Source organism: Arachis hypogaea, chromosome 8, assembly GCF_003086295.3.
Source record: "Arachis hypogaea cultivar Tifrunner chromosome 8, arahy.Tifrunner.gnm2.J5K5, whole genome shotgun sequence".
NCBI classification, from domain to species: Eukaryota; Viridiplantae; Streptophyta; class Magnoliopsida; order Fabales; family Fabaceae; genus Arachis; species Arachis hypogaea.
In genome coordinates, this window is record NC_092043.1 from 4,882,751 (window position 1) to 4,896,124 (window position 13,374).

General features: G+C 38.5%; 1 long non-coding RNA gene across 3 annotated transcripts; it reads left to right on the top strand.

Moving 5' to 3' along the window:
• The first annotated feature begins 5,873 nt into the window (after nt 1-5,873).
• LOC112705763 (uncharacterized) lies at nt 5,874-9,455 on the top strand. Of its 3 annotated transcripts, none has more exons than XR_011864462.1 (5): nt 5,874-6,380; nt 6,828-6,889; nt 7,674-7,766; nt 7,961-8,515; nt 8,638-9,455. It is a non-coding gene; the product is annotated as an uncharacterized lncRNA (long non-coding RNA). The 3 variants fall into 3 exon arrangements; XR_011864463.1 differs by having other exon boundaries at nt 8,695-9,455; XR_011864461.1 differs by having other exon boundaries at nt 7,961-8,485; nt 8,695-9,455.
• The last annotated feature ends 3,919 nt before the right edge of the window (nt 9,456-13,374 follow it).

Consider the following 13,374-nt stretch of genomic DNA (forward strand, 5'->3'; position numbering starts at 1 on the left):
TTTATTTGAATTTGTCTTTTTGTCATGAATTACAATTTTGAAGTTTTTAATTAGTTGTGGATAGTTGAAGTAATTTTGGTAGCTTTTGTTTGTGCACATTTCAAGTATTTTGAGTAGTTAACAAATTTTGTTTTGGAAAATAAAATCTTGGTAATTTTAAAGTTTAATGTAAATAGTTGCGGATTTTTGTTAATTTTTATTTCTGTGAATATTAAGATGCTAAAAAAAAATCATTTCGTGCGTACGTACGGTGATGGTGCGTACGCACACTCCAAAACATGGCCTCTGTCCACGGTGTCCGCATAGTTGGTGCACATGCACGATTCCTAATTCCTTCAATCATGCTTATGCACGACTGTGGTGCGTACGCAGAATAGCTAAAATCCCACCTCTTCCTTATGTGCAAACCCTATTCTCTTCGCACAAAGGACCCTTCTTCATCCAACGTTCACCTCCTCTTCTCTGTTTCAAATTCCACCACTCATCATCACCACAGCCGCCGCGCCCTTTCCCCTTTCTTCTCCCTGTTCGTTCTCCCATTCCCTTCTCCAATTTCTTCCATCTCTACAACGCTGCTCCATCTTCTTTACTGTTGTCATCGTCCATCGCAGCCACTACTTCACCATCACCTCCAGCTCCCGACCCTCCTCTTCACACTACAGTAGCGCCGCTAGAGCCCCACCTTCCCACATCTGAACCCTAGACCTATCACAACAATCAGAGCCCATTTCCTTCAATCCCAACACTGTCGCACCATACCCCTATTCCCTCCCCTTCGTACGAAGCCCATCTCCTCTCCTCTGATTATCGTCACCTCTTACCTCCACCACCACAATCGCGAACCCTTACGCCGCCCAAGTCCGCGAAACCTTTGCGGACCAGACCATCCACTGCCACCTTCTCAGAACCGCCCAGAGTAGTGGCGGCCACCTTCTCCTCCCTCTCTCTTACTGGCCGAGCCACTGTTGTAACAACCCTGATTTTCGAGTACGCGAGATCTTTTCTGAAAGTACGGAGAACTCCGGAGGAACAGTAAGGGGAGAACCTCTGATATATCATCAAGTATCTCAATTCTCATTGTCATTATGTCATCTTTAAGCTAGAACCTTTTTTTGAGGCAAGCTCGATAATGCAGTCACGAAGAACCTAGTTTTTGAACTGTATTGGTTATGAGTAGGGGTGGCAAGCGGGGAAGCCCGCCCTGCCCCGCCCCGCCCCGCCAGAAGCCCGCCCTTTGGCGGGCTGGCCCGCCCCGCCCCGCCTAATTAGGCGGTCCTAGAATCCTAGCCCGCCCCGCCTAACTGCGGGCTGGCGGGCTGGCGGGCTAAGCCCGCCAAAGCTCCTTTTTTTTACTATTAACTACTAAGTAATATATATAATTTCACAACCATATTAATAAATTTATAATTTCTAATGGCATAAAAAATTATATTTTTTATATTCACAAACATTAAAGTCTTTGTAATTATAAATATCTAATAAATATAATTATAAACCAAATTTTCATTCAAAATATAAGTATAAATATTCTCTCCAAAGCAAAATAAACATAATCCAAAACATAATTATAAATATTGTCTCCAAAATAACATAAACATAATTCAAAACACTCAAATTTTTATCTTCATACTCTTGTAAGTTAGGTTGGGGGAAGTTAGGTTTTAGGAAAAAAATTGCAAAAATACCCCCTCACTAAAAAAAACCTTAGCCCGGCGGGGAAGCCCGCCCCGCCCCGCCAAAGCCCACCAAAACCCGCGGTTTAAGCGGTGCGGGTTAAGCGGGCTTTTGCTATTTCGCGGTCCCGATTTTCCAGCCCAGCCCGCCTTTTTTGGCGGGTTATACGGGCCGGCCCGGCGGGTTTAGGCCCGTTTGCCACCCCTAGTTATGAGTTTTGATTCTGTTTTTTCGTAAATAGTCTCAATTTGATGAACCGGACTCAATTCATTAGAAAAGAGAGATACAAGTATAATATCATCATTATATGAGTATTAGAAGCTTCTTGAATGATATTATAAGGTTACTTGGTCAGTTTTAGTTAAAAATAGAAAATAGGTTTAACCGGGTTCACAATTTACTGGTGCAGCTTAACACCAGCACCCTCTGATGACTCTAGCAATGCTAAGGCCTCATTATACATGTTTTATTCCCGTAATAAATATGTTGCTAGTGTCATTTATGCTAGTAGCTCAAAAAATAATTTTTAGAGATGTTTTTACAAATGTTCTGATACATCTAGTTTTAGTAGTTATACACCTGAGATATTTTAATATTATTTTAACCCACCTCCAAGCCAACCAATCATAACTCACCCTACACCCCCAAGACCCCCAAGGCTGGTTCATTTGCTCCTTGTGGCCGAAATTTCCAAGAGAGAAAAAGAGAGAAAAGTTCTTAGTTCCAAATCTTCATAGCTTGATTTCTGATGAACTAAAACTCAAATCAAAATTCTAATCCAACCAAAATGATTCTCTCTTCTTTCTCTACATAACCATATGACTTATCAAGGCTGGAATCAAGGTGAGTTGGCTGCACCATCTCCCTTTTGATTCGGTTTCAAGGAAACATGCTTAAACATGTGTTTTCTTGATGTTCTTCCTTAAGAATTATGCTTAACTTGACTTGGGGGCCAAGAAACGTGAATTTCCAGCAAGTCTAAGGTTAGAAATCACTTCCTAACATGCTGAGTGAGATTTGGTAAGTTGAGGCTTTTTGGATTTAAAGTTGTTCTTGATGTGATTTAGGAGGAAAAAGTGCTTACGGACCACCTGAAAGTCTAACCGAATTAGGAGTAGCAAAACCAGGTAGAGTTTGACAAATTTAATCTGTATTGATTGTGTTTGAGTTGTGTGATTATGATATGGTTCGGATGTACTTGAAATTGATGATTTATATGAGTGATTCTTGGAGAAAATTTGGTGAAATTTTGATAAAATTTGATGAAATTCAAGCTATGAAACATGTTCTTGAGTGCAATTGGAAAAACAAACCCTAGACCTCAAATTGGGGTTCAATTTGTGTTGTAATCATGTGGAAAAGATGGGGTTTTAGTGGCTGCTAATTATTATAAATTATGGTAAAAATTGGTTGCTGAAAAGATTAAAAAACGGGTAAAAACAGAGAAAGAGTCTGAAGAATTTACGAAGAACATGAAGAACACTTTGAGTGTGATGAAGAATATTGAAGAACACCTTTTAGATCTTAAAAAGGGCAATGTTGTAATTATTTTGGTGTTTGAGGGGTTATTTGGTAATTTCTAAAAGTTAGGGTGGTTAAAGTAGAAATATTAAAAGTTACGGGTAGTAAAAAGTGAATTTTAAAGGTTAAAAGTTAAAGTAAGGTAATTTACAAAAAAATAATAAATAATAATAAAATATTAAATAATATTATTTAATTAAAAATATTATTTTAATAAAAATTATAAAATAATGTGAAAAAGGCAGTTTTCCGTAAAAGCTTTAGAAAGACAACTTTAAGCGCAGAATCTCATAATTACCCTCATAAAAACTTAGGGAGTGGTAATAACATGATAGTGAGGCAAAGATAAAGGAAAGATAAAAAGCAAAAGAAAAGATAAGAACCAAAGAAAAGTCTATAAAGTTTTAATAACAAAAAAATAGACAGAGATTAGTGAACGAACTAGGGTAACATAGTTAGTCCTCGAGTTGGGACTAGGGTTAGCTATTATATGAAAAGTTAAACTGTTTCAGTATAGACTTAATGAACCTATACTTGGGACAGGCTAATAATTCATACTGAAATTTACATAAGCTTTAAATACATACGTTAAGCAGAGAAATCAGAGCAGAGTAAAGAAACACAGAAAACAAAGTAACCAGAGTAAGGTAAAGAGATAAAGAGAAAAAGAGTAACATAGATACAGAGAAAAGAGTAATCAGAGAAGAGTAAAGAGATACAGAGAAAAGAAACCAGAACATGGTAAAGAGATATAAAGAGAAGAGTAATATAACAAAGAGATTTTTATATATATGTATTAGTTTCTTAATGCAACCCAGAGCAGAGCAGAGCAGAGTATATATACATTTCCTGCAGTAAGCAGAGGCTGTCTCAAATGAGCAACTATTATTATATGTGCATTTATTTAGGAACGGAAAATCGTATCCGGGAAATCGGGATTACTCGTGACTGGATAAACGTCGGGATTACGGGCAGCCAACCGATACATAAGCTCATGGCCTGTACTAGGGCTAGACATGCATCATTCTTGTCTGCGCATCATTCTTTGTTGCCTTCTTTTTTGTGTGTGATCTATTTCTTTATGTTTGTCTGCTTGTGTGTTATACCTGTGCTTTATTTTCTTGCATTCTGCTGTTTGTGTTGTACTTTCTGTTTTCTTTGTTTTCTCTATCTATCTTTATCTTTTGTTTACTGCTTCGTTGTACTCTATTACTCATTTGTTAATCAACACCTTATAAATGAGCGTAACTAATAACCCCGACCCTACTAAGGACTCCCAAGTTCTTACCCCTTCTCTCCCTTCCTCCCCTCAGATGGAGACGAGCGTGATATTCTATGAGTTCGAGGACCCTTACATCTACGAGGATCCAGTATATCACAGTTACTTCATTATGGGATTGGAGCCTCGTATCAGACGATATGCGTTACAGAATCGAGCTTTTTAACATCCTCTGTCTAGCCCGCTTTTTTACCCCGATGCTCCTGATGACTTTCCCTTATTCTGGTTACACCCTGACGCACCTGGACATCCTTTTCCCAATGGTCTCGAACATCTTATACCAGCTCAACCCTTGAATGAGGCGGCACCTGAGCCTATCATTCCTGACGAGCCCGAGATAGCTGGAGGGTACGTACCTGTGATTCCACCAGAGTCGGACTTTCCCCCTAAGCCGATTCCTAACTATTCGCAGCCTGATGAGACGGGACTACTGAACGACGGGGTAGCTCCAGTATACACGACGGGGTAGCTCCAATATACACGAACGGACCTGAGGGTATAGCTGTAGCTGCGGACGAGGAGGAGGAGGAGGATCCTGAGATAGAGAAAGAGTAGGATGAGGAGATGGGCGAGCCTCATGACGATCTTTCGAACGGCCACGTGTAGATATAGTTTGACAGTAGTAGGGGCATTCGTTTGATGACACTCTAGTCTGACATTATCTATTAGTTAGTCTCTCATTTGTGTTAGTACACCCGAAAGCTAGGTGCTGTAGAGTGGTTAGGCTAGCCTGGGTGCCAGCTTAGCGGCTTTTTGTATGGGCCAAGCCCTGGGAGTGTCGTGTATATGTTAGCTACGTAGGATGACGAGGATGTAAACTGACTTGATCTTTTGTGAACGCTGTATGTTTTATTATAGAGTACATGATGTATATTATCAGTTGTGTTATATGTTTCTTTATGCTTCTTTTTTATTTCTCTCAATGTATGCTTGTTTATTTTACCTTAATATCCGCAACAAAAAAAGTTACTCGTAGAATTGGCAACATTCTAACAAGGATCAGGCTCATATATTAAGTAATAGTTAATATTTAGGAAGAACAAGTTGGTAACACTTGGCTTCTTGTATGACCATGGCATACTAGGAGTTGGGTCGTTACACTACACGAAAAAAGGCCTGTCGGCACACTTTTTTCTTGACACGCTTTTAAAGCGTGCCCAAAAGTGGTCTATGGCCACGCTTTTATGAGAGTGACGACTTATTACTGATTTGGCCACTCTTTTCTTGCCACGCATCAAAAGCGTGGCCATAGAGAGAAATCGGCACGCTTTTATGAGGATGGCGACTGATTATTGATTTGGATACGTGGCCATAGAGAGAAATAAGTACGCTTTTGAAGCGTGGCTGATTTGTCTTGCTATGGGCACTCTAAGAAAAAGCGTAGCGACATAGTTTTCACCCATTTTTTTTCACAAAATTTTTCCCAATTAAACACTTCAACCCTAAAGAAGTGACAATCCTTTCACTACTCAAGCCTCCAAACTCGCTGCTGCCAGCCCCTTCATCTTCATCACTACCATGTCCCAATTCATCACTGCTGATGAGAACCCATGCACATCCTCTACGTAGCCCTTCATTTTCATGACCGTTGAGAACCCTCACACCCAGCCCTCTCTCTGAGCCCTCTCTCGCAGCCCTCTATCGCACCTTCTCTCGCACCCGCTCTGTCGCAACCCTCGTACCCTCATCGCAAGCCTCCTCATCGGATTCGTAATCCTCGAACCCTCTCTCGCAACCCTCTATCGGCGCTGCCCCATCGGCGCTCCTTGCATCGGCGTGCCCTCCCTCAGCGATCTCTCTCTCGCAAACCCTAAACACTAAAGATGCTGCCTCTCTCTCGCTCCTCTCTCAATCGTCGCTGCCTCTCCCTCAATCGGTGCTCAACCCTCACCATAAACACTACAAAGTAAGTATTTCTTCCTTCTGTTTCTCTGATCCTGTGATAAGGGCCATTAGTTTGGTTTCCTGGCTGTTTCGTTGTTCCTATGTTGCAGTGATGTGAAAATGAAAGTTCAAATATTGACACATTAAATTTAGGAAAATTTTAGGATCTGATTTTTATCGTAAAAATCTATTTCACTGTTCCCTGGTTTGTGTGATTCTTGAACTTCACTTCATTTCAGATGTGTGTGCATGGTTCTGGAAGCTTGTTTTCTTGTTCATTATTAGATATTTTGTAATTTGTATTGATTGGAGACTAGTTATGCTTTCTAATCTTTCTCACATGTTATTCTTGTCTTTTGTATGAAGAAAATAAACAAGGTATATTTGATGCTATTCTTCGTGGAAGCATTGATTTCTCATTGGAGTGCTTGAATCATTCTCATCATGAAGATCCTTTTATTTCTTACAGATCAGCATGCTGCTGCTGCGGTTGAGAGTCCCAACACAAGGCTTTTAACCATGCTTGATGAGGTTTGTTGTTTTTTCTTTTCATTTTCTTTTGAAAATTCTTGAGAATGTTATTTGGATCAATTATTCATAGAAAATTTGAATAAAAAAATATATATTAAAAATGAGTTAAACATATAAATATATGGAGGAGGCTGATTCTTGTATTTGGATATATACTTGTGTATGGTAAGAACTAATAACTAATATTTTATTTTTTCCCTCTGTGATTTGTGTCACTGTCATTTGAAATAATTGGTGAAATGGGGTTTTCATTCTCTTGTCATGCTTAAGATCTCTTGTCATGAACTCAGAGAAAGCATAACTCAGAGAAAATCGGTGATCTGGGGAAGATCTTTATGTTAACTTAAGATCAGGGTTTATGCCTTTATTCATGTTGATAATAAAGATAACCTGTGTCACAGGATCAATAGAATAGAGCAAGAACTACATTTGCTTCTCTTGGAGCATCTAAGAATTTCTCATTTATATAAAAATATACAAATCAATCACCGGATATTTTGATAATGAGTATATAAGATTTTGTCTTTTCTTATGTTCATAAATCATAATATTTATGAGTTCCTGGAATAGATATTAAATATCTTCCAAAATCCTGAAAGTATTTTTGCTTGTGGCAGTAGTGAGTTGTATACATTTTGATACTCTTGTCCTACTGGAATGGAGACTCTAGTTTTTATGCTGTTGGCATATTTCTGTGATGTTTCATTGTTCCTCACTCTTCATGTATGTTTTTGCTGACACAAAAATAAGTTATTTTTTCTGTTTATTTATTTTGAAAAAGCAGGTAAGGACTTGCTTCTTCCAAAAGCAAATGCAGTAGAAGTGAGAATTATGGTTATTTGAACATCACATCGGCACAAGATTCTGAGGTTTCTAGGTTTATTTTCTAACTTTAGAGAGGGAACTGCATAGTTGTTGACCCTTTTCTTCACCATGTAGGGTATGATGTATATCTTGTTGGAGGTTGTGTCCAGGATCTTATACTAAAGCAAATACCTAAGGACTTTGATATTATTACTTCAGCTGATCTTAAAGAGGTTATAACCTTTCTCTTGCACTTTTATTTTGCAGGTTTTGATTTTATTTCAGCTTCCAAGCAAACATTATATATTTTATATATAATAAAGAGAGAAAGGGTGTGAGATCAATGGATTACCACGGAGCTCAAAGAATGGAGAGAGGGATTGGCACGCGATCGTTATCCACTGAGTAACTTGAATATCAATAAATCAATAAATATATATAATCTTGGATGAGTGGCTGGCCCACTCTTACTTTCCTTTTTTTCCAATTTGATAGCATGATATTGCTGCCTGATGATTTTTATATTCTTCTTTTGCTTTCCCAATTTTCAGTTGCAGCAACATGTTCTCTCTAATGTTGCTTCTTCTGAAATTTGGGGAAGCTTTACAAGGTTTTGTGTTTGTTGTTTATCAACTGACAGCAAAAGCAAAAGGAAAAGCTACAAGTTACCTCAAAATCGATAAGTGAAAGATCTAAGGCTATACTGTTTGGATCCAATGGAACAGGGGACAAAATAAATCAAAGTTAAAGAGACTAGGGCCCTCTGCTTATCTTGTTTGCATCGTAATGGAGGTGATGGACAAAAGAACTAATATGTTTTTGGTAACAAATATTCATTCTAGTTTGGATATAGCTTATCTGATAATCTGAGAATAATGCTATTTGTTACTTCCATATTAATCTGAGAATAATGCTATTTGTTACTTTCATGTTTAATTCGTTAGTGATATATGCAAGAGTTCACAAAATAAGCAAGTCTCACTAGGAATCTAAGCTTTCAGGGTTGGCATCCTAGCATTTCATAAAGCATTGACTGATCAACCAAGGGAAGCCTCGGCGGTTGCTGCATTTAGCCTTGCAGTTCATAATGGTGGAAATTTATTGGAAGCAGTAGACATAGCTAGGAGGATCAACAAACAACACAATGCCAGGTTTCCTGAGTTATTAGATCCTTCAGGTCTAGATGCAGAGTATTTGGAAGAAGAGATTCTAGATCTTGCTGACTCTGTTAAAGGGACACTCTCACAGATGACAACTAGGTATTTGGTAGCTCAGGCTATGGCCGACTATCCTTAAGCCCCTCATTCAGATTTGGTGCAAATATCTCTTTCCTCTGCGTATGTTCCTACTCTTGGTCTCAGCCCTTCCTTCATGACAGACCTGGCAGATGCAGTGATAGAAGCTCTTCCATCTGCAAAAGCAATGTATGCATCTACCAGCACTTCTGAAGAAGAGCATGACCCACTTAGGTAGTTGGTCAAGATGTTCTTTGGTTCAATATTGGCATTTATCTTGTTTCTGTCACCTAGAATGATAACGGCATTCATCTTGTTTTACAAACTGTTTATAGGTGATTTGTAGTATCTGATCTATATGAAATTTTAGAACTTGTAATGCTATATGCTAGGCAATTATTTGGCTTCAAAGAGAAATTTTGTCTCAAGAGCATAAATGGATCAAGCATTGTTTTGTTTTAGCTTTATGCAATTTATGCATCCTTGCTGAGACTTTATTTTAAATGATATTCAATGATTTTTGTCAATGTTTTTTATTAATTTTGGAGTGCATTAGAATATGTGTAAAAGCACAAGCCAAATTTTTTTTAATGATAGGGATATAGCCACGCTTTAAAAGCGTGGCAATAGGTCCATATTTCTTCGACTATTGGCACGCTTCAAAAGCACGCCGATATCTTTCACTTTTCGGTACGCTTTTAAAGCGTGCCGATAGGTTAATACATATGGCCACGCTTGCAACTCTTGCAAGCGTGGCAAAAAAGAAAGCGTGCCGATAGATCCACAAAAGTGTGCCGGTAGAGCAATCAGCACGCTGGCGGATGTGACCCTTTCAAAATCATGCCAATAACTCAAAAAGCGTTGCGAAAAGCTGTCGGCACCCTTTTTAGCATTTTTCGGCACGCTTTAAAAGCGTGGCAGAAAGCTTATTTTCTTATAGTGTATAGTTATAGAAGAACAGTAATTAGAGAAAAGTAAAGAGACATAAAGAACGGAGTAACCAGAACAGAGTAAAGAGATATAGAGAATAAAGTAACCAGAGCAGAGTAAAGAGATACAGAGAAAAGAGAAACCAGAACAGAGTAAAAAGATATAAAGAGAAGAGTAATATAATAAAGAGATATATATTTATATATATTAGTTGCTTGATGCAACCTAGAGCTATATATATATATTAGTTGCTTAATGCAACCTAGAGCTATATTTATATATATATTAGTTGCTTGAAGCAACGCAGAGCTTTTGTAGGGAAATTAAGTTACCTACAGCTATTTTCCGCTTCTCCAGAGCAGAGCAGAGCAGAATATATTAATATTTTCCTGTAGTAAGCAGAGGCTGTCTCAAATGAATAGCTATTATTATATGCGCATTTATTTAGGAACAGAAAATCGTATTCGGGAAATCGGGATTACTCGTGACCGGATAAATGTTGGGATTGTGGGCAGCCAATCGACACATGAGTTCATGGCCTGTACTAGGGCTAGACATGCATCATTCTTGTCTGCGCATCATTCTCTGTTGTTTTCCTTCTTGTGTGTCAACTATTTCTTTATGTTTGTCTGCTTGGGTGCTATGTCTGTGCTTTATTTTCCTTGTTTTCTTCTGTTGTGTTCTGTTTTCTATTTTTTCTATCTATTTTTAACTTCTGTTTACTACTTTACTGTATCCTATTATCTATCTGTTAATCAAAACCGAATACATGAATGTAACTAACAACCCCGACCCTACTAAGAACTCCCCAGTTCTTACCCCTTCTCTCTCCCTTCCCCCTTCAGATGGAAGCATGAGTACCCGTCCGTAGTTCACTGATGACTATTCGCAAAAAGGATTCCGCTCTAGATAGTCTTCTGAGTCTAGGGTGAATCTCGTTCTCTGTTTATATGTATATACTGTGAGACTAGCCAACGTATACACCATGTTTGTATGCAAACTTTAACTTAAATCCTGTGTACGAGACTCCTGTTATGAAGCTGCTTGATGAGGAACCAGAGAGACGTCATATGGCAATGACTGATCGTGCAGAGGAGTAGTAGATGATGTTTCACCTTTTGATGACGATCCACCTGACTTGAGTTTTGAAGACTTAGAACGTACTTTTCCTCGCTTTAGTAGCTTTATGTGTGGTTGTTTATAACTGTTTTACCTATTATTATTTTTGATTTGGTTATGAATGATTCTGTTTATTAATCCCAAACGTTTAAAAAAAATCTCACAAAATAATTACGCTTTTAACAACGAATCATGCTCATATAATAAATAATAGATAATAATTAGGAAGACAAGTTGGTAGCGCTCAGTTTCTAGTATGATCATGACGTACCAGAATTTGGGTCGTTACAATTTGGTATCAGAGCAGTTCGTTCCCAGTAGAGCCTTGGGAGTGGACTGACTATGCTTCATTGCATACTCTGTTGTGTGTCTCATGCTGTTAGGGTATCTTTAAGATACATTTGGCATGAATGTCTATGAGCACTTATTTTGGGAATGTTCGTGCCTTACCTGAGATATTAAGACTGATCACCTTAATGTTGATTGTTTGGTGTGGATAAGACCTCAATGACTGCAAATAGGCATAGTTTAATCGAGCTCTGAACGGCGAATCGATGCGAGGCACAGCTATCCTCAAAGCTGTTATGATCTCCATGGCCATGGCTATGTTAGATTTGGATACTATAAGGAACGAATGCTTGTTTTACTTGTGAGGAATCTAGACACACATCTAGGATCTACCCAAGAAAGTTTGTTCGGAATCCAGTACAATCCCAGCAACAAGGTCGAGTGTTTGCTATGACTACTGATGATGCTATGCAATCAGACGCCCTGATCCAAGGTCAGTGTTATGTCAAAAATCGATTTCTAACTGTACTGTATGACTCGGGTGCATCACATTCCTTTATTTTTTTAACTGTTGCTCGTGAGTTGGGACTAGATTTTTCTGAGTTGAACTTTGATCTAATTGTCCATACACCTACATCCCAAAATGCTTTGACCAGTTTAGCATGCCTGCAAGTACCATTCACTATTAGGAACAGGACTTTTATACATGATCTAATCTGTTTGCCTCTATATGGTTTAGAAATTATTCTAGGATTAGATTGGTTGTCCAAGTATCACGTTTTCCTTGATTGCTATGAAAGAACTGCTGTTATTCCATCTGATAGTTTAGATATTAAACCGATTTTGTCTCATACCTTATATCTGAATTCTGTAAGAGTTACATTAGACGGGAGTGATTGTGAGGGGTACGTTCTGTTAGCCGCTAGCTCGAATGACAGTGAATTAAGCTTAGAACGAATCCGAATGGTGAAGGAATTTCTTGATGTTTTCCCGGACGACATACCTGAGTTTCTTCCTCAGCGAGAGATAGAATTTAGCATTGAACTAGTACCTGGAACCGGACCGATTTCCATAGCATCGAACCCTTGGTGAGCCAACTTTGGTCACCAACGTTGCTTGCCTCTTCTTATTGTCACGTTTGAGGCACGTTGGTGAGCCAACTTTGGCCACCAATGTTGCTTCCTCTACATCTTTCTTGTCATTCCTCTGCTTCTTTTCACCTATCATCAACCAAAAAAATGCATCAAAGCCCTTCCAAAATCAAAATATTTTACACCATTCATAGCAATCAAGTAAATCTTGCATAAATCTCATGAGAATGCACATAATTAACCATGTTTGATTGAATCAAGATATGCATGAAATTCTCATCCAATACTTAGTTATTGCTCAAGAAAGTGCATGAAACCAAATGAAAACAAATGAAAAAGGCTTGTGAAACTAGCCTAATATGCCTAGACATCAATAATCAGACTCCTACTACGGATGGCAACGAAGATGACTTAGCACTTCCAAATGAAGTTCATAAGGTTTCTACGAAAACCTTAAGATACTTTTCTTTAAATCCAAGGATTAAAAAGCTTTTTATGTGCCCAAACATAGCAGAGGTGTTGAGGTGGCATGATGATCAGCATTTGAAAGACGGTTGCATAAGGCACCCTACTGATGGCCAAGCATGGAAGAACTTGGACAGTCGGTACCCAAACTTTTCAAAAGAACTTCGCAACTTGAGGCTTGGGTTGGCAAGTGATGGTTTTAATCCTTTTCGAACTATGAACATGTCACATAGCACATGGCCAGCTGTCTTAATGGTGTACAACTTTCCCCCTTGGATGTCCATGAAGTCAGAATATTGCATGCTCTCTTTACTCATACCTGGACCTTGTTCACCAGGAAATAATATTAGTATTTTTTTGCAACAATTGATCGAAGAGCTAAAGGAGCTATTGGTGTCAGGGATAGATACATATGATTCTTTTAAGAATGAAACTTTTCAAATGCATGTTGCACTTCTTTGGACAATCAATGATTTTCCAACATATGCGATGTTGTCCGGTTGGAGTACGAAAGGGAAGTTAGCTTGCCCTTGTTGTAACCATGATACTTCTT